Source organism: Rousettus aegyptiacus, unplaced genomic scaffold (genome assembly GCF_014176215.1).
Source record: "Rousettus aegyptiacus isolate mRouAeg1 unplaced genomic scaffold, mRouAeg1.p scaffold_m13_p_7, whole genome shotgun sequence".
In the NCBI taxonomy this organism is placed as follows: domain Eukaryota; kingdom Metazoa; phylum Chordata; class Mammalia; order Chiroptera; family Pteropodidae; genus Rousettus; species Rousettus aegyptiacus.
Window position 1 is genome coordinate 90,802,813 of NW_023416310.1, and position 20,100 is coordinate 90,822,912.

At 44.4% G+C, this 20,100-nt stretch overlaps 1 long non-coding RNA gene across 2 annotated transcripts; it reads left to right on the top strand.

The window, feature by feature from the left end:
* The first annotated feature begins 137 nt into the window (after positions 1-137).
* LOC107513547 lies at positions 138-19,141 on the top strand. 2 transcript variants are annotated; one of them, XR_001597571.2, is made up of 4 exons: positions 138-236; positions 10,712-10,881; positions 17,445-17,526; positions 18,276-19,141. It is a non-coding gene; the product is annotated as an uncharacterized LOC107513547 (long non-coding RNA). The 2 variants fall into 2 exon arrangements; XR_001597572.2 differs by lacking the exon at positions 138-236 and adding an exon at positions 5,167-5,318.
* The last annotated feature ends 959 nt before the right edge of the window (positions 19,142-20,100 follow it).

Consider the following 20,100-nt stretch of genomic DNA (forward strand, 5'->3'; position numbering starts at 1 on the left):
GGGCCTTCACAGGGGTGCTTGAGCTCATGTCTCCCTTCCTCGGCTTTGGGCTCTAAAGATTAGACAGTGACAGGAAAATAAAGTAATATTGGGAGAGGCTGTGGGGAAAGGATTGGCTTTGTAGAAAGACTTCCAACCCTGCTTCTAACTAGCTTGGTCTTGGCCAGGTCACAACTGTCTGCTTCATCTCACCGACAAGTGGATGAGACATTGGGGGACCCTCCCAGCCTCCTAACGTAAGTCCCTGTCTACTCCTTTAGGCCCCTAGTCACCGATTCATTTGTTACAACTGTTTATCACCCTTCTTCCCCACTAGAATGTTAGCTCAATGAAAGAATGGGTCTTGTCAATAGAGTTCACCAATAGGGCTCACCACTGAGCCTCCAATAATTAGAATAATGCTTAGCAAACAGTAGGTGTAAGTAAATATTTGTTGACAGAATGCCCCAGGTCTCTACTGGGTCTAATACTATGCAGTGCTCAGCGCCGAAGGTCTAGGAACCCCAACCTTGAAACACTTCCTGGTCTGAGGCAAACAGCAGGTATGTGGCCTTATGACTCAATCCCACAGGTTCACCCAGTTTTTGTATGGGCAACTAGCTCTTGTCCAAAAGTGTTGCATTTTGTTTGTTTGTTTGTTTTAAATTAGTTATTGTAGGTGTTTATTACAGAAACCTATATTCTGATTTTATTTTGGTTATGATTAATTCAGTAGGGTGGGGTTCTTTACATTCCCAGCTACTTACCCTGTCATCTTCTGAACCTAATTCGTGATCGCAGAAGCATGACTTTTGAGTGTTGAAAAACAAGACTGAGAGGACACATGATCCTTGTATATAAAATCTCTCTGTTTAGAGCATGTGTTGACTCAAAAGCTGTGAACACTCATACCCCCAACTTATAGGAAACAGTGAGTCAGAGAGGCCAAGCTACCTGCCCTAGGACACACAGCACCTCATGGCAGAACTGGACCAGATCTTCTCATTTCTAGCTTGTCCAATGTGAGAGTGACCCAGTGCACCAGACTCTGAGATGGCGGGGAAAAAGTAGGTAGCCAGTAACCCTTTGAAAACCCGGAAAGAACATCTTTTAGGTAATTACAATGTTTCTACCTTATGCAGGGCGAAAAATGTTGATAGACCATGACCCCAAGGTGTGATAATGATTAAAGAATCTTTAGAGAAATTGAAGGGTCAGTGCATTTGAAACACATTTTGATAGCTTAACAAAATTTGTTTCCATTGGAAGGAGAGTAGCCCTAACCTCCTCACAGTGGTTCTCAAGGTTTCATATGTGCAACAATCACCTGAGAGACCTGCAAAAATGCAGATTCCCAGGCTTCTGATTCCTTGGTCTGCCTTTTAAACAAGTATCCCAGATGATTCGCATTCCACTTTTTGCTACTGAAAAAGGCAGAGGCCCAGACTAGCTTTTAAACATAGTAAGTGATTAATAAGTATTTAAATCATTCTGAAACATCTCTTTAGAGACCTCCCTACCTTTTTAGGGTAGGGTTTCTTATTTGATTCCCTTGTTGCATGCAACTTGCTAGGTACTAACACTTGGGAAAATATATATTTTTTTTTCTGGGAGAAAATTTGGGTAAGTTAAATATGTAAAATTAACAGGACTGTTCAGTGAGCATATTTAGTTATCACCCAAAGCTTCAGTGTTCAGAAACTTTAAGATTATAGGACATAGTCAAATAAAAGCTTAGTATTCATTCATTAATTTATTCACCCAGCAATCATTTATTGAAATCTACTTAGTTCTAAGCCCTGTGCTGGCTGCTAGAGATATAATGATGAATGAGACAGACAAAGATTATACCCTCCTGGAGCATAAGTTTTATTTTGGTTGGGGGTGGGGTGGGAGGAGAGGCAGGAGGTAGACAATAATTAACTAAACAAAGCATTAATATTAGATAAACCCCATAGGGGCAGGTTAAGAGGCCAGGAATGATTTCTAGCCTGGCTGATTTTCAATCCCAGGTCCATCAGTTACTAGGTATGTCACTTTGGGCAAGATACTCAGCCTCTATGAGCCTCGAATTCTTCATCTGTGAAATGGATATAATATGATACCTACCTCGTGAATTGTTAGGTGTATTAAATACTTAATGTAATGTATCATGAATGAAAATGACATATGCTAATTATTAGTATCATCCCTCACTTATATCTACTCTCAGAGACACTCTTGTCATTTTCTATTTGTGTAGACTTGTGGGCCTTTCCATTGAGTGGTGTCCATGAAAATATGACTCAGAATTTCCATCTACAGGGAGCTGAATTAACCAGTTCTTTTTGTCTAGGGTACTTTTTAATAATAAATCCAGCTGGCTGCTGGTGAATTCAGCTCATTGGAGAGACCATTGAGCCTTGGACCACTCTAAAAGCCCCAAATAGCTCCTGTTGGGGAAAACAATCTGCATAATTATAAGGATAGGAAGAAAAGGGTTAAAAGAAGCTTCAAAAGCTATGCCCGTGAGGATGTCTACAACAATTGTAGGCAGACGGGAAGGACGGAAAGACGCAGGAGGAAGCTGGGGGTGGGATTCTCAGTGGGATCAGCTGTGAAAGTCATCAGAAAAGCAGAATCTTGGCTCTGTCCTTGTAGGAGAATGGAGCCGAGCGGGGGGCCCCTTTGTTTGGAAGTTTGTTTTGAACTTTAAGACTCCAGAATGGAGATAAACAGGCAAACGCTCCTGGATGTTGGAAAACCAGGCGGGCTAAATTTCCACCTTCTTCAAGGGGAAAGAGGAAACCTTGAGGGGCCAACTTCACCCAGTCTGCTGTTGAGCTGACCTCGTGATGTTTTTCTTCTCCGCAAAGAGCCCCCATCTTTCCTGACTTCCTGTCCCTAACCGAAGTCACCTCTAGCTCTTTTCCCCACTCTCTGCCCTCATCATTACTATAATCGACTAACAGGTCTAGTTCCCCACCTTTTCTTTCCAGTTGCCTTTCTCTTGTTCCCATCCAGCTCCATCCTACGCTCTATCCTCCACATCGCCTGCTCCCTTCTCACCCCGCTCCCCTGTTACTCTTGTCCATTCGTGAATACACTCTCACTCATCCTCATCTTGAATACAAAACCCTTCTGGCCTATGAGGCGTGGGAATGGTGGGATGAGATGCTTGTGTTCCCATAGTTTCTACCTGTTATTCCTAGACTATTTGAATATCCCAGCAAAAGTGAGTACTTTTAATTTGAAAAATAATATGCCATTCTTAACAATAGGAGACAGATCTACATGTGGTAGTGGGGGGAGATTTTCATGGTACATGATTAAGGAAAGAAAAGTGCAGAAAAATATATACGGTATATCCTTTAGGACCATGTGTATTTGTGGACATATTAGTTTGTGCGACCTAATCCATGTAGTATATCAGAGAGAACGTATAGAATACGTATATAAAATAGTTAAGTCGTTTTGCTGCAAATGAGATCCCACATGGGTATTACATATACCTATATCTGTAATGCACAGAAAAGACCAGGAAGGACACGGTCCTAATTACCTTGGGTCAAGGTAAGCTTCGGGATTATGTAGGCTTTAACAAAATCCCTTGAACAAGTACAGGATTTTGGCAAACATTTATTTTATTTTAAAGAAATGTTTTTTTTTTTAGCACATTCTTTCATTCGTTCATTTATTCAGCAACTTCTAATTGAGTGTTTATTCCATGCTACGCGTGGTGCCTGGCAGAAACATGGGGCAAGAGATAATACGTAAATGAACACATAGGCGTGTGATGACAATCTGTGAAGTTAGCAAAGAAAGGGCAGTACAAGACGCTAAAACAGGGATATCTCTCTCAACAGGTGACATTTGAGCTGAGGAAGAAGAAGGAACAGCTATTCTTAGTTGGCGTGGCATCTGGGGTTGGGGGAAGGAGAGGGTGCAGAACTCAGTGGCCAAGGAGAGAATCACAGGTGTGAGGGCAGGTGGGACCGGACACAGGCGTTGGGTCTTGTGGCTCCTTCGTGGAAGAATTTGGTGGGGTGCAGATAGTCAGGACCATGTTCAAGATTGAGCCCAGGATGGAAGTGGCTGTGCTGGGCTGGGAATCCAGAGGTCCTGTGACAGTCCTGAGGCAGCAGGGTGTGAAGAAGCCCAGAACAGTGGGGTGACATGGTCTGGAGAGAGTCCTGGCTCTGCTCTTCACAGCTGTGTGACCTTAGGCAAGTGACTTAACTACTTAGGACCGTAGGTTCCGCGTGTAAGGCAGGGATCGTAGCAGTGCCAACCTCATTTTGAGTGTCAACAGTAATGTCAGAGATAACAGTTGAGTACGGTATGGGGCATCTAGTAAGTGTTCATACACTTTAGCTATTATGTGCCTTGGAACAAATGACTGGCCTGTCAGGTGACCCACTCTGGGCCTGAGTTCCAACATTTATGATGGAGGATCGAGTTCCTTTATACGAGTCTCGAGATTCCTTTCACTTGGCTCCGAGTGTCCTGTGGTTGAAGATTGGCAGGAGGTCTGACCACGTGCTAGGCCAGTGCAGGGACCTTTGATCCTTCAGGGCACCACTGGTGTGGGTTGAAACCCAGGTCCTGGGCAAAGAGTGTACTTCCCGCCAGGAGCTGGCGCTTCGCGTGATGCTCCCTAACTCCAAGTCTGCACCCCTGGCCTCCCTGGAAAGCCCTGAGACCAAGATGGAATTCGCATGACACAGGCCTGTTTTTCTGGCTATAACAGCTTTGTGATGGGGCCATGCTTTTCCTCTTGTTCCTTACATTGTTTCGTGGAGAAATATTTTTTAAAAAATCAAAGGGGTTCCCAAAATCTTTGGGAAGCTCCTGGGGGAACAAAGGAACTGGCTTTGAGATCAGAGTATTGGGGGCTGCAAGGGAGCTCCGGGCAGTCCGTCCCGCTGCTGGGCTCTGCTGGAGCCTTGCGCTCACATCCGACTACAGCCCGAGCCTCCTTCCTGACCGTCTTCCCTGCCAGAAGAAGCAAGAAGTGGGGGTGGAGCCAGCTCTGGATGGGAATCTGGGAGATCTGAGAGCTGGGCTCAGCCTTGCCAGTCTCTCGGCCAGGCTGCCCTTGGCTCAGTTTCCATATTGGTATCTAAAAGGGACCCCAGTGAGCCTTCTATCCTGCTCTCCCATTTTGCAGATTAGGAGACTGAGTCTTACTCATTATTCACCAATAATTTGTCTCCTGCCTACAGTTCTGCTGAGAGTGCCCTCCTCTGCCGTGCTTCTCTTGAAGAAAGCTGTTTACTTCCAGTCATTTCCTCAAGATTCCTTCAAGTCCCATCCTCTTCTGGGACACCCTCTGAGCGCCTCTAGCACTGACTGCCCAGGTCAGTCATTAGGGGCCCCCTTTATCTCATGCCGCCTCTCCCTTTGGCTCCCTGCTCAGGGGATTCCTTGGCCTCCCGGTGGGTTTGCCCAGCTTGGCAACTTTGAACATGCTGTTCCCTATACCTGGTTTGCTCTTCTCCTATGGTTTTTTGTTTGTTTGTTTGTTTGTTTTGCAAAGTTAGAATCTTCTCATCTTCTAAATCTTAGCTTGGGTGCCACCTCCCTCAGGGGGCTTTCCATGACCAGCTAACTAAAGTATCCCAGAGAGTGTCTTTAATTAATGAGTGGAATAAAAGCCTTTCAGACACATGGATTTATTCATCTCTTATTAGAGTTCAGTTGAATTAACTCCCATGCCCCCTTTCCATAAACTTGGCTCCCTTCCCTCTTCGCTTGGCTCTTTAAAATGTGAAATCTATCTCTGAGTATGGTCTTCCACCAGATCCTCTAAGATCTGCTGAGAATGCACGTCTCTCTCAGTTATTAGAATCTCAAATGGGTCTTCGCAGTCACACAGCCGGGAAGACAGGTGTTAGTTGCCCCACACGGGAGAAAGTGCTGGGAATCAGAAGACCTGGGCTCCGGGTTTGCCCTCACTTCCTCGCTATGTGACCTTAGGCAACCAATTAATTCTTGTTGGCTCAGTCTACTCAGCTCTAATGAATAACAGTGTCTATTAAACATCATTATCATACGTATTATAATTATCCCTTTCCTGTGGCTATCTCGGGGTTGTTCCAGGAATGAAATGAGAAACCGTGGCTTTGTAAAACTAAAGTCTATGCAAAGTAGGTGGTGATTATTTTTCCCTCATCTCATGAAAAATTAGAGATTCAAACTCAGGAATTCATGCAAAATTTGCAGAAAGTGACGTCATATCCCCTTATATCCAGGAAGAGCATGGAGAAGGGCAAACAGAAGTCAGTGGAATGTGCGCACTAGTCATTTCTCCAGGAACACCAGTGAAGTGTGTTCCATGGCTTGGGTGACACATGGCGATCTGCAGGCCTCCTGCAAGCACCTTATAACCTATGAGAGGGAACTGAACCTCTCCTTGTGAGAAAAGCCCACAGGTTCCCTACCTGGAATCAGGGAGTTCTAGACTGCCATCACTGTGAGAGTTCTTGGAGGTCATCGAAAACAGGTTCCTCCCTCCACAGAGTCCCACGGGCATTCGGACGGACTTGCCTGACATCGTGCAGTGGGTCAATGGTGAGGGCGGTGATGATAAAGGAAGGGCGCTGGGGTCTGGACAACCACTAGGTGCTTAGAGAGCCCTGTGACTGATGCTGCTTCCCTCTGGGAATGGCATCTAAGAGTGAAGTCCTTCATCCGCCACAGCGGGACACTCACAAAGTGGACAGGGAAGAGATTTCGTCACAGTGTTATTTCGTAATACAAAGAAAATCGAACATTTTATAATTCATGGGGATATAAACGGTGGCATATTGTATCAGGGAATATTACACAGCAATTAGCAAAATGTAATCACCTGGTTAAGCTACTCAAGACCTATTGTCTCATGAGGGCACAGCGAAGCTGCAGACATTACATATAGTATGCTACCGTTTATGAAGGTGAACCCATAAAAATCACACCGTTTTTTTCTAAGGCATAAGAAACAGTCTGAAACACTGTTCACTTAATTAATAATAACAGTATTTAGCTCTAGGTAGGATAGAGGTAGGGGGCTGACAAATGACCAGATCGGAAGAGAGGAGTTTAAGTGACATTAGCCTTAAGGACCATTTTTATTTCATTTAATTTCTTTATTATTATTATTTTTTAAATAACGAAAAAGTATTTATGAGTGTGTTTATGTAATTAAAAATTCATAATAATGATAAAAAAAATCTAGTCTTAGACTGTATTGAGCCCTTCCTCTGGGCTGGAAGGGCTGACTCATGATCTTTGTATGAATCACAGTGACTAAAGGGAAGGGAGGGGTCCGCTTTCCGTTCTGATGCTGTCTGGCCACTCTGCTCCTGGGGGCTCCTTTGACCTTTGGAGGCCTGTCCCATACTAGGTCCTGGGAGTAGGCACAGTGTGGCCAAGGCCAGTGTGGCCGGGCCTCCCGTAAATGACCTGGTGATTTAACACGAAGAGCCTACGCAGCACGGTTGACACAGAACTAGTGAGGCCTGGTTCTCAGTGAGGCCTCCCAAGCTCCCCTTCCCCTGTCAGTCTCTCTCTGTACAGCGTGCATTTTTATTTCCCTCGGAGCATGGACGACTGCTGCAAATCACGTTGGACACTTTATTTGTGCACGTTTATTGGCCGTGTTGCCCACCGGAAGTTCAGTGCATTAAGAATGGGGATCTGTCCTGCTCTCCTTTGTTGCCCAAGAACTAGGGTGTCTGGTGCACAGTAAGCTCCCAGTAAGGATTGCTCGAATGAACATGTGAACTTCACAAGCCAGTGGAAGGGGGGCTCTTGGAGAAGAAGGGTTCCAGGTTTCCCCGTCGGTCCCCTGCACTCAGGGATCAAATCCCTGAATCAGCCAGAATTGAAGGAGTGGACAAGGCCCATGGCTCCTCTTCCCAAGTTGGTCACTATGAGGCTGAAGGTGTGGCCCCGTTACTTAATGCCCAGATGCTTCAATGCGCTCATCTCAGAGATGAAAGGATTGGATTAGATGCTTCCTTTCAGCTCCAAGCTTTTACTACGTTATAAAATATAAATGGTATGGGTTCGTGTGCTCAAATCAAGATATATGCTTGAATACACTCTCTTTAATATGCTGCTAATATCAGTTTGCTTTTTTTCCATTTTCATCTTTCTTATAAAAAATGGAATACAGAGTGTGAGGCAGCATGTTCTCTTGTGTACCGTCACACAGAGCCTTTATGCAAAATTCAGTATTGAATCAAAGGCTGCGGCTTTCTCTCCTCATTTGTTTCTTCGCTCTCAAAACAATTTTCAGCTTTGACATCTTTATTGGTGTCCTTTGGCCCCTGAGCAGCATGAAAATGCTGTGTGTATCTAGTCACTGGGGCTGTATTCTGAATATGAGTAAGTGGGTGTGCAGAAGAGTGTGGAATATTTTTTGCAAGCCCCCCTGGTAGGCATGTGAAATGTGAAGTAAGAGGGGTGAGCGCCTGGCTTTCCATGCAGCAGAAGGGAGCCTGTTCAGCTTGGTGTCCGGGGCCAGGTTCTGATTTCAGTGCTGTGTCTCTACTTCGGAGAGGTAACCCCGAAGCAGGTGCCCTTGATTTGGAGGCTCGAGGCCAGAAGCATAATAAAGCCTCCTTTTATTGGGGGCTTGCCGTGTGCCGGGCACTGTGCTGAGGACTTTGCATCCATTATCTCATTTAACTGTAATTCTTCTGAGAGCACTGTGAGATAGGAATTGTTATTACCCCTGTTTTTTAAAGGCAGGAACTAAGCCTTAGAAAGAGTAAGTCAAATAAATGTCTAAGCGCATGTGGTGGTGGAGCTAAGATTTTAACCCAGTTGGTGTGTCGCTAGAGCCTACAGTTTTTCCCACCACCAGTGCTGATACATGTGTGGTACAGGTCGCCATACATGGCATGGAGCACAAGCCTGGCCCTGCCAGGACAAGGTAATCCTCTAACATTTAAGTCTCTCATCAAGATTTTAAAAGTAGCGACCAACGTCAGATTAAAAAAAAAAGATTGTTATTAGGAAGTCAGGTCCCATTTATTTCTTCGATAAACAGTAAGTACTTGCTATGTGCCAGCAGGATGCATATACTTTGCTGCCCCCAATAGAAGTAGTCCCTGCTCTTGTGGGGCTTATGGTCATTTGCTGTCTGAGGAAATTAAAGTTGAGAGGTTTTGTATAACCTGTTCACTTTCCTCTAGCTTGTCAGCAGCAGAACGGGCATTCAAATCCAGCCACTGGACCCCTCGGCCACTAAACTTTCCCGGTGAACGGAAGGCAAGGTGTCTGATTTGAATGGCTGCCTGGAATATTCTTCTTTCTCATGATCTGTGGAAATATTCCAATAATTATTCAATAAGTTGCCAAAGGTTCGGATCAGTATGAGTTATATAGAGCAAGGATTTCTTGACGGTGGCACTGAAATTGGGGGCTGGGTGATTCGTTGTCGTGGGTGCTGTCCTATGCATTGCAAGATGTTTAGCAGCATCTCTGGCCTCTACGCATGAGAAGGTAGTATGTGAAATCCAGGAATGTCTCCAGATGTCATCGAGTGTCCCCACAGAGGCAAAGTTGCCCCTGGTTGAGAATCACTGGAATTGAGTGATAAAAAATTAAAACAAAACAAATGAAACATTCACAAAAAACCTCTCCTTTGCTCCAAGTCGACATAGTGTTGCATGCGTGGGACTCACACCATATCAGAGGTTAGCGCCTCAGTTTAACATCGTTCCTGGAAGGACTCAGGTGCCTAGGCCTATGGTAGGATCGTAGTTTGTTCACGTAAGTTTGAAGTTAACGGATGAGCTTGCTTTAGGGGCTGTGCATGAACAATATGTATCCTTAGACACTCGAGTTACTCCGGTGGGGGAGAGATGGGCACACAGCGAAAGGCCAGGAACCGAGGGCGTGGCAGCCCCGTCGCTCCCTCCTCATGCTACGCCGAGGCCTCCGTCCATGGAAAGGAAAGGCAGCGAGTGACATAGGCCACTACTGCTCAAAGGGTGGTTTTTGGACCAGCGGCCATCACATCACCTGGGAACTTGCTAGAAAATACAAAACTCAGGCCCTGCTTCAGGCCTACAGAATCGGAGTCTGCATTTTAATAAGATCGCTAGGTGGCTTGTTAGCACTTTAACAGTTGAGAGGTAGTAGTCTATGGTATTAAAATATACTTTAAGGATTGAGACGAGCTAGCCTATGTGTTTAGGTGGTTCTCACTCACTCTCACTTTTGCCAACTGTGCATATGTACGTACATGTGTAAGTTAGTTCTACTTATTTGCTTAACCACTGCAGGAATGTGGTTTGCGTAGGTTGGAAGCATCTGGACTTTATTTTTAGGCAGAATTGCTGAAGTGGAGGTGAGGTTAGGGAGTGAAGGTTGCACTCTGTGTGTGTGTGTGTGTGTGTGTGTGTGTGTGCGCGCGCGCGTGCGTGCGCACGTGTGCATGTGTGTGTCTGGTACTTGTTCTCGTCTAAGTTTGAAATGAAACTACTGTATATGACCCCTTCCCTGTCATCCCCCTCTCGCCCAACACATGTGCAGGAAAACCCACCTCTGCCGATTATTAGAAATCGACCCTAAAAAGTCACCTGACTTCTCTCCCTTACACAAAGGCCTCTTGCTTCACAGGCATGGAACAGAGGTCCCGGGAGTCGACGACTTTGGAGGAACTCTATAAACAGGCGCCTCCGGTACAATTATAGGTTGTTACTTGTGATCACTGCACCAGAATCAAAAAGGTCACCACATGTTATTTTCTCTCCAGCTCAAAGGCCCTGCCTGTGCTGCCCCCTGCTGGTTAAGGCTTTACATCAATTTTGGTGTGGATCAGATTAAGAAAGAAGAGCCTGGCATTGAAGACGCCTGAAGTCTATACCTTGTTCCTTCCTCATCCCTGGAAAGGAATCCCTGGGGCAGTATTTCCAAAAAGTTCAGGTAATCATCTAGGAAGTATTTTAAAAATTTTCAGGGACCATCCTTCCAGGCTTTGATGATTCACTGGCTAAGGCAAGGTCTGGGAATCTGCATTTTGAGAAATCTGTTTGAGTCGGAAGCGCAGCTGGGTGTGCGTCTGGGTTTCGGAAGCTGTGATCTGTAGCATATTTCTCAAAGTGTGATCCTAGAACCATCTCCTGAGTTATCGACTGATGTAAATGTGGGTTACAGTAGAAGGATAGTGAGTGAAATAAGAAAGGGACCAGCGCCTCCGGACCGCATATTGGACAGGACACCTGGGCATGCCTTTTCCAGACAGACTGGCCAAAGTCAGAAGGAGCAAGACTGGCATGTAAGGAAGAGGGGAAGAGTCTGAGAGAGGAAATGTTCGATTTTTCTCAAGGTCACCCTCTGTAATTTATCATTGACAACAAATTTATCATTTACTCAAAGTAAATAGCTTTCAGAACTCAAGTCTTTTGAAGATGCCAGCCCGTTGAGGAGCAAGGGGAGAGAACTCAGCCAGGGAGGAGCTCTTGGTCTGGGGCAGCCAAGCTCACCAGTTCCGATCATCTCTGAGAACAGGCAGGTCTGGTTTTACTTGGATACATTTCTTCGTAGGCCTTTTGGTGGGAACTGAGATTTTATCTTTGCCAGGCACATTCTGCTCACTTGGGTCCCTCTTCCTCCAGCCCTGCACTTTCCAGGTGCGTGGAAAGGCCTAAAAACCGGCAGAGCCAGGAGATGCTCACGCACGCACATGTGTGCAAGCTTTGCACGGCTAAAAAACTCAAAACACCTTAAATGCTGCTTTTAATTTGAACAGTTATTCTGTGAAGTAAGTCTTTTCATTTTCTCCATTGAATTATAATACTAATAGGAATAATTTTCTTTTAAACATAGGAATAAGTATGCCTAAGACAATATAGCTTGAAGCTGGCATTTGAACCAAGGGTTCTGACTCCACATCTAATGATCCAATTTGGTACTGAGAGGAAAGAGCACATCAAATTGGGAGCACGATTTTTGCTACCCTATTGGCCAATGGTTGTCTTGTTGCGTTTTTCTCTGTAGACCAGAAGACAAGTACAAAGACAGGGTGGGGGTCAGGGTGGAAGGGTGTGTTGTTCCGTGAATCTGTGTTATTCTCTATAATTTGCTTTTGACGGGTCTGTGTGGGCAGCAGAATGCACCATCAAGATGGGAGATTGGGGAGGTAGCTCTCTAAATGGCTGGTTCCCTACGGAGGACGTAGGCAGAAGGAGATGCATGATCAGGGAGAGGACAGTGTGGAGACCATGTCTTCAGGTGAACATGTTAACAGAAGACAACGCAGAGTTTCATGAGATTGGTCCACGGAGCCCCTCCAGGGCTGTCACCAGCTACAGGCAGTGCTCTGTGTGGGGCCTCAGGAAACCACAGTGGGTGTGGAATCTTCAGTCATTGGAATACGCCTGTTGCAGAAAATATAATATTACTTCATTTGCTTCCTTTTCCTTCCAAGGCAACTGTGGCCATTGTGCACGGGAACTGGTGTCGCCTATTGTGACGTAACAGCCTAAGGAGGCATGCCAAGCCTCCTTCCTGTGTGTACCTGGACACAGGGAACTCGGTCAGGAATTTTTCCTCCTTCTCTTCGTCCTTACCTTCTTCTTTGGTTTATGTACATAGTTACATATTTATAATGGCACATTCACCAATAAGGTATTGTTAAAACTTTAGATAATACAGAGAACTTTAAAAAAAGACATAGTTCCCTTCTCCCTCCTCTGCCCCCTCCCTTACTGCTGTAGCAGGACAGGGATGCTGTCTGCTCTGCTCTCCGCTGATCCCTCACCCAGCCCCGCTCCAGCGGTACAGAGGGGGCGCTCGGGTGTGGGATGAATAAATGGATCGCCATCATCAGGCTGATGTGATCTTTTCCCTGTACATTCAAAGTCATATGCATAGTTTACTTCTGTACACAAATGGGACCATACTGTATGTACCGTATATATGTTTTCTCTAGTTTTTGCTTTATAATAGGCCTTAGAGATCTTTCCTTGACTCTGTAAGTAGATCGCTTTATTCTTTATCACTGCTGACTAAATACACCGTCATCACTCGACCGCTCCCAAAGCGATGGGTGTTCACGTCCCTTCCATTTCTCACTAGTTCCAGCCATGCTGCTTGCCCAGGCCTCCCGTTGCCCAGGCGAGAGCGTCTCCAGGAAAGACAGCTGAGCTGGACTCGCTGGGTGGAGGCTCCTCCTTCCTGTCCCATTCACTGGGTCGGATGCCCGAAAACCCGAATTTTCTTGAAAGAGAAGCTGGGCTGAGAGAAATTCCTTTCCCTGGGAGTGGCAGGGAGCGTCAGTCCTGGGCTTGTATCTATGATTCGACACACATGTGTCCGTGTGCGCGCGGACGTGCATGCGTGCACACATACACACACACACACACGCACGCACAGACACACACGCACACCCATCCCAGCCTCTCACCAGGGAACCGAATTTTAGAACATGAACCCGTTAGCATGTGTTGTGGAGCGTGCTGAACTGAGGTCCTGAGGTTTGAGTTCTAACACAGGCTTTGCCATGCAATCGCCCACAAGTGGTGAATCAACGACTTTGTGTTTATGAGCCTCGGTTTCCTTACCTTTAAAGTGGGTTGAGAGGAGAACAGCGTGTAGAGGAGGGGACAAGTTGCTGTTTAAGGGGACACTTTAACTGCTAACCTTCCAGGCTGAGGTTTCGTTTGCCTGCTCTTGACCCCGGGTTTGCTGTGGGAGCCAAGACACAGGAAACTGACATTTTGGAAAGAGCGGTTGGCTCTTCCGGGTGAGGTCAGAGCCAGCAGCTTGGTGACCTTGCCCAGGTCTGCAGCCCCACCTCCGCCCCTGGAGCTGCAGGGCCAGTGCCTCAGCTGACCCTTGGCGGGGCAGGTTTCCTATCTCTTGCAGAGGAAAGTCTGACCTGAGGCCAGGTCATCTGATGGCTGTTGGAAACATGGCCACAGGTGCTAGATAGGTCCTCTGGACAGAGTGTCAGGCACTAACCAGAGTGGTAAGGACGGTGGCCCTGGAGTCACACTGCCTGGGCTCACACCATGACTGCTGTGTCCTGTCAGCTGAGCGAGCTGGGCCGAGTCACTCAGACTCTTAGTTTCCTTATCTTTAAACTAGGGATAATTTTAGTTTGGCCCTTAGTGAATGTTGTAAGGATGAAATGGAGTTCTTTTCTTTTTCTTTTGTTTTTTACTTCATTGACAGAAAATTTATTCCGGAGGTACACATAATATAAAAAGAAGATTCCTAATGAAAATGTAAAATTTGAAAGAAAGGATTGGTTATCAAAAACCAAAGAATTGGCATCTGGGAGTCATGAGATAGAGGACAGAGCAGAAAATAGGGTGAGAGTTAAGAGCCTCTTGGACTAAGGCAGTAGGTGAGTCTCCAGAAGGGAACCTTACCTGCCAGGTGGGTCTTTGCTAAGGCTGGACAAACTTCATTCTGGAAGTCCCACAAGAGTGGGAACCTCAGTCCATTTCATTCATTGTTCTACCCCTAGTGTCTGGAACAGTGTCAAGCATGCAATGTTTTGGGGGGTTTTTTGTTTGTTTGTTTCACTGTTCTTATAATCTCCATCTTTTTTATTCTGTTTCCAGCTTTATTGAGATATAATTGACACACAACATTGTATTAATTTAAAGTATACTGCATAATCATTTGATATATGTATATATTGCAAAATGATTACCATGATAAGTCTTATTAACATTTATCACTTCACATAGTTACAAAACTTTTTTCCTTGGGATGAGAATTTTAAGATCTGTTCTCTTAGCAGCTTTCAAATATGCAATATGGCATTATTAACTACAGTCACTGTGCTGCACATTACATCCAAGGACTTTATTTTATAACTGGAAGTTTGCACCTTTTGGCCGCCATTCATTTTGCCCACCGCCGTCCTCAACCTCTAGCAACCACCAATCTGTTCTCTGTTTCTATGAGTGTTTTTTTTAGATTGCATGTATAAGGAAGATTGTATGGTATTTGTCTTTCTCTTTCTGACTTATTTCACTTAGCAAAGTGCCCTCGAAGTTAAAGCATGTTGTCATGTGGTAGGATTTCCTTATATATATATATTTTTAATGGCTAAATAATATTCCATCACATATATATTCCATAACTTCATTCATCCATCAGTAGACGCTGAGCTGTTTCAGTGTCTTGGCTATTGTAAGTAATGCTGTAGTGACCACGGGAGATAGTGATTTCATTTACTTCAGATACATACACAGAAGCGGAATTGCTGGATCATATGGTAGTTCCGTTTTCAGTTTTTTGAGGAACCTCTATACTCTTTTCACTAGTGGCCGCACCAATTTACATTCCCACCAACGGTGCGCCAGTTTTCCCTTTTCTCCACATCCTTTCAAACACCTATCTCTAGACTCTTTGCCGATAGCCCTTCTAACAGGTGTGAGGTGAGGTCACGTTGTGTGTATGTGTGTGTTGTTATTCTTGTTGTTTTGTATTTCCGTGATGGTTAGTGATGGTGAGCACAAGTTTCATGTACCTGTTGGCCTTTTGTATGTCGTTTTTAAAAAAATGTCTGTTCAGTTTTTCTGCACACTTTTAAAATTGGATTATTTGGGTTTTTTGTTGTTGTTGTTTTGCTATTGAGTCGTATGCATCCTTTATATATTTTGGATATCAACCCCTTATCAGATATATGATTTGCAAATATTTTCTTCCATTCCATAGATTTCCTTTTCAAGTTGTTGATGCGAAGTTTTTTTTTCATTGAATGCATAATCGGTGCTCAATAAGTGTTTCTACTATTAATGTTCAGAACAGAGCGTAGCCCCTAGACTAAGTACGTGGTCAGTACATGTTGGATGAGTAAATGACAAATGCATAAATGAACTGAGGAACATGGTTCTAGTTGTTCTACTTCCATTTCTGCCTCTGACTTTCCTTAACAGCAAGCTCACAGCCCCTCCCAGCTTCACCGGCCTTCCCCAAACTTGTCTCCACTTTCCTATCCTAGCATTTGTATTAGTAGCTTTTCCTCCATCTGGAATGTTTCTGCTGTCAAAATTCCATCTTTTAACATGCAAATTACATGCCACCTCCACCATGAAGGCTTCTATGTTTCCCCTTTTGGAAGTGCTTCTTTCTCGTATTTCCAATGTATTTCTATGTTGCTGATTCCTAAATTTAGTCCAAATCTTATGAAATCCAAACAAGTATATCTAACTATCTACTCAGTATCTCCATTTGGACGTCTAATAGACTCAGATTTAATATATCCACCACCTGCCCACCCACCTACTCAGCTGAGTTAGCTCCATTTGTTGACTCTCTTATCTCAGCCAAAGGCAGCTTTATCTTTCCAGGGCCTCAGGTCAAAACATTAGTCATCCTGAAGCTTCTCTTTCTCTTATATCCTATACTTAATCCAGCCAGAAATCCTGTAGTATCTATTTTGATATATCCAGAATCAGAATACTTCCATAGCTATCGCCATGTTCCAAGTCAGGGCCAATAGCCTCCACCCCTGCCCTTTGCTCATCCAGTCCATTTCTGCAGAGCAGCCAGAGTAAATCTTTGTAAAATACAGGTCAGTCATATTAACCTTCTGCTAAAAATTCTTCAGTGGCTCCACATTTCATTTAGAGTAAAAGCCAATGTTTTTAAAATTGTCTGGCAGTCTTTACAAAACCACGTACCTCTCTGACCTCATCTCCCACAGCTCTCTGTCTTGGACAGTCTCCTTTTGTCCTTCCAGATGCATGCTCCAGCCTTTTCCATCCTGCTGTCTTCCCCAGGGGACTGGCCACAGGAATCTTCCCACATGTTCCTCTGCCTTTTGGCTTGCAGTTGGATCAGTTGATGGTACAGAATGAGGAGATGGAGCTGAGAGAGACCAGGATATTTAGTCCTCTGTTTTCTTCCTTGTTAAGCCTGGTCGTGGTCATGACTGTGTTCCTTTAACAAAGACCACATCTCTTGTCAACAGACCTCCCTTTCAGCCAGTTCTCTCCAGGTTCCAGTGATCCTGCTCTTTGTTGGACCCTGCTGGCTTAGGAGTGCTGAAGATGTCTAGCTATTGTTAACTCTCCAGGGCCTAACCTTGCTGATTTACCTTAACTCTGTCCATAGATTTAAATAGTCTCTTTATTTAACACTCTTCGATTACTCCTTTTGTAGGGTGCTCTTAGCTTCCTGCCCAACCTTGATCGATCCCTCACCCGGGCTCACTCTGTTCAAGCAAAACTTTTCATGCTCCTCTTCCTCTAGCATGCTGGGCACCCTCCTGCCTCAGGGCCTTCACACTGGCTCTTCCCTTTCCTGGTAGCTCATCTTCTGGATGTCCGTGGATCTCTGCTTCATGTCCTTATTGATCAGTTGTGACCATCTCAGTAACCACATCTCTCTCTGCCCTGATAAAAATTGCAGCCCCTTTACCCTGAAAGTTGCAATCTTTTTTTAAAAAAATAATATTTATCATCTTATAAATAACTATCTTATTTACTTATTTGTGATTTTTGCCATCTTTATCTTTTCTCTAGACTATAAGGTCCTTGAGGGCAAAGATTCCACCTGTTTTTTCACTGATGAATCTCTACTACCCAGAATAATGCCTGGCATATGGTGGGTGATAAGTACATGTTCGTTGAATGAATAAAAGTTAGAATATATTCCATTTTGTTCTTAAATGTCAATGAATCCCAACATGTTTTCCCTTGAAATGTGTAACCCAAGTGCATATCTTACTATTCCAACTAAATTGTGAGATTTCCAAGAGAAAGAATTAACATTTATACCTGAAGTTGCAAAGCAGAGGCCCTTGGCTGCACTTGGCCTGTAGGCAAGTTTGTTTGCACTAAAATAGTGGCCTATATGGGGTGTCGAATATTATTTTGATTTATCTTTCCAACATTAAAGCGTGAAGATATTTCACTTGAAGATGTGCGTTTTGGTTTCATGCCAAATCAGAAGGTCCAGTCACATTCTACATCATGTTTCTCATTCTCTAACAGCTGAGTGGGGCCTTCCTCCTTAGACCAAGCTTGTCCTCTCCTGTCCAGCAGGGCTATACCTCTCCCTCTTGTTTCCCTGACACCCTTGAAAACTGGGTGTTACCCAGCCACCTCCAACTATTTACTCTCCTGGTTGGCCCTTGTAGACTTAGAAGTTTGTAACCCCTGACAGTTAATATATACCAGGGGAGCAATAAATTTTTGATAGTGATGATACAACACTAATGATGGAGAAATATGAGTGGAATTTCTGCTTCTTTTATTCTTTTCTCTTGTAATTTCTCTTCTTTATCTAGTTGTTCTAGCAATTAGTATTGATATCTCCAAATTTAATTATGGATTGTCTTTTTATTTTTTTAGTTACATCGGTTTCGCTTCACACATTCTCAAATTCTATTATTGAGTTCATACATATTTATGATTATATAAATCCCGAAGAATTCCAGAAGGGCACTGAAGGACTGGAGCGTACTGGGGACACTATCAATCAACTTGTGGCTGAAGACCTGAAGGGCGCTCGCTCTCAACCCCCTGACTTAATCAACATGCATAGAGCACTCTACTGAACAATAGCAAAATAAACGTTCTTTTCAAATACACATGGAACATTCACCAAGATAAGTCATGTTCTGAACCACAAAACTAATCTTCACAAATTTATAAGGACTGAAATGATACAAAGCATGGTCTCTGATCATTCTAGCATTAAACCAGAAATAAATAAGAGAATAATATGGGAAAAACTCTAAATGACTAGAAATTTAAAAACTACACTTTTATATAACTCAAGGATCAAAGAAGGAATCGTAAAGGAAATGCTAAAGTGTTTTGAATTAAATGAATAAAAACAACATATAAAAATATGCCTTATATAGCTAAAGAGATGGTTAGAGGAAAATATAAAGCATTAGTTTCTTACAAAAGAAGAAAAATCTCACAACAATGATCTTAGCTACCACCTAAAGAAATTATGAAAAGGAAAGTAAGCTAAACAGAAAGCAAATAGAAAGAAGGAAATAAAGAGCAGAAATCAATGAAATAGGAAACAAAAACAGTAGAGGAAAATTGAGGAAACTCTAATTTATAAATTTCTAGCCAGTATAATCACGGAAAAGGAGACAATGCCAACTACTAATACCGGAAATGAAAGAAAAGACTTCACTACAGATTCTACAGAAATTAAAAGGTTGAGGAGAAAAAAAATGGTGTAGATGACAGAGGCTCTGTTCATCCCTCTGGCGACCAAATCAAAGTTGTGATGGAAACGAGGAGCAGCAAGCAGCAAGGAAAAACTGCCTGGGATCTAGAGAAACAAGCCATACAACTAGGGAGAAGTCCAAGAAAGCGCCCTGCAACAGGAGGAGGTGGGACGGGGCGAGGACGTGGGGCTGTCCGGGTTTGAGCTGCTGAGTGAGACGGAGGCTGCAGTAGAGGCGGCGGCGATGCCTTTTAAAGGGGCTGTGTCCGCGAGTGGTTTTTGTCACGACGGACCTTTCGCTCTGAGCATCAGTGCTGATTTGGCTGCATGCAGGGGGCACCAGGGACTTATAGGGAGACATTGTCGAAGTGAGGGCCGAAGCAAGACTCGCTCTGTACAGAAGTGCTGGCAGAATCCACTGTTCCCTGTTGAGCCCTCCCTGCTACCAGCACACCGGATACAGTGCTGCCATAGCTGTGACGTCATCAAACTGCATAACAGAGGTCGCTCTGCCCAGAGGATTCCCTGAAACCCTGCCTCCCCCAACTTGGGCCCAGCCAAGCCACATCCAGGTGCGTCCTTGGCGAGTCAAGTGCTCCTTGCTGAGATGCACTGGTGGAGGCAGCTGGCCTCGGTGTCTGGTGTGGTCTTTTGAGACAACTATAAGCACAGCATCTATGGATTGCTTGCTGAATCTTAACAGGTGGCCCTGGAGGGGTAGAGGCTTGGGCTAAGTTTGGCCTGCAGCTGAACCTCTCTCAGGACTGTGCCACTGGACACCTATTTCACAAACCCACACTAATAAGACTGGGAGACTTAGGAGCTTTGCTTAGCACATAGAAACACAGAAAGGCAGCCAAAATGGGAAGACAAAAAGCAGAAACCATAGGAGAGAACAGAACAGAGATCCAGATATAATAAAGTCAAGTAATCTAACAGATGCAGAGTTCAAAACACTGGTTGTAAAGATGCTCAATGAACTTTTGG